Here is a 1,485-nt window from a genome sequence, read left to right as displayed (position 1 = left end):
ATAAATACCAGTTATGCTCTAGTCAATGAAGAAAGCTAATCAAAGATGATTTAAAAAAAAATAGAAAACCAACAATCGGTTTTTGAATGGATATTTTTATACTCAGGAACAAATTATACCGAATGCGGTAACCACAGACCAAAATGCTTATCCCAAGTAACATACAAACTGTACACCACTATTCTAGAAAGCACGTTACGGGCACTGATAGAGCCAAAATTAGAAGAAGATCATGCTGGATTCAGACCTGGAAGACAAAACCAAGATCATGTATTCGCCCCCAGAACTATCACAGAAAAGGCATGGGATGGAAATTAGAGTAATTATATTGTTTTTTTTTTACCTAAAAGCTGCCTTCAATTCAGTACATCGATATGAAATCTGAAGGGCACTTAGAGCCAAAAGAATTCCTACAGACCTCCTGGAAGTGATTAAATCAACTTATCAAAGCCATAAAGAAATAGTGCATATCAATGGCTGAGAGTCAAAGCCATTTTCTTTGGAAAGAGGTGTGAAATAAGGAGATAGCCTCAGTCCATTATTGATTGTCTTTATGGATGAAATCCACAAAATATGCAGAACTGCTTGGACTGTAGTTGGTATGTGGAACATGAGGACAGTACAAGTACAAGCGTTTCTGTATGCAGACGATAAGGTGCTGGTGACAGACTGAGAAAAAATTACAACAGGCCATTATAGGATGGCAAAAAGAATTCGCTTGCAAAAAGAATGAGTATTACCTGTAAAGGAAAGAGCAAGGTTATGATTGTTGCCAGAGATGAAATGGACGTGGGCAATATAAAAATGGTGTGAAATGTTGAAGATTTGGAAAAAGTAAGGACTTCTATACCTACTTCGGTAGAATTTTAATAAATCTGGTAATGTAAAATGTATGGAGGTGACTGGTAGAAGACCACGAGGCAGTCCTACTAGGAGCTATTTGGAGAATATCCAACGACTAAATCTGGAAAGAGGAAAAACGCTGGCACAGAAGAAGATGCTTGTCAGAGAACGAGATGTGTGGACCAAGTGGTTAGAGGCTCCTCCATGCTGAAAGGCACTCAAGGAGGATGTGGAAGAAGAAGAACAAAATAGAAAAGTTTTAGGATACAGACTGAAACACGTATCTGGCTTTTCTGGATCTCAGAGCTTCTTTAACAATGTCCCAAGAGCATTTAAATGAAAGGCCTTGAGTACGATAAATCTGCTTGTCCCCTTAATTGAGGCAGCTAAATCAACATATCAGAAGCTGAAAGGTATTGCAAAAATAAATTACATGAGTTCAAAACCTTTCCCAACACCATGAGGTGGAAAACAAGGAGGTAGTATTAGTCCTTTTCTTTTCATCATATTTATACATGAAATTCACAAGATTTGTAAGAGAAAGATAGAGGGATCTGTAATAGGTAAGTGGAACTTATGAAAAATATCATAACAGATGTATGTATTTCCAGACTGTTATACTGTTCTCAATTTGGATGATAA

At 37.1% G+C, this 1,485-nt stretch overlaps 1 protein-coding gene across 1 annotated transcript in view; it reads right to left on the bottom strand.

The window, feature by feature from the left end:
• LOC106678797 (cytochrome P450 6j1) overlaps nucleotides 1–1,485 on the bottom strand; it is a 13,021-nt gene that overhangs the window by 7,054 nt on the left and 4,482 nt on the right. The window lies entirely within an intron of this gene.

The sequence above is a fragment of the Halyomorpha halys genome, unplaced genomic scaffold, assembly GCF_000696795.3.
Source record: "Halyomorpha halys isolate HHAL.00 unplaced genomic scaffold, Hhal_1.1 Scaffold161.1, whole genome shotgun sequence".
Lineage (NCBI taxonomy): Eukaryota > Metazoa > Arthropoda > Insecta > Hemiptera > Pentatomidae > Halyomorpha > Halyomorpha halys.
The sequence above is the reverse complement of the archived record's forward strand: the minus strand, read 5'-3'. Positions and strand labels throughout refer to the sequence as shown.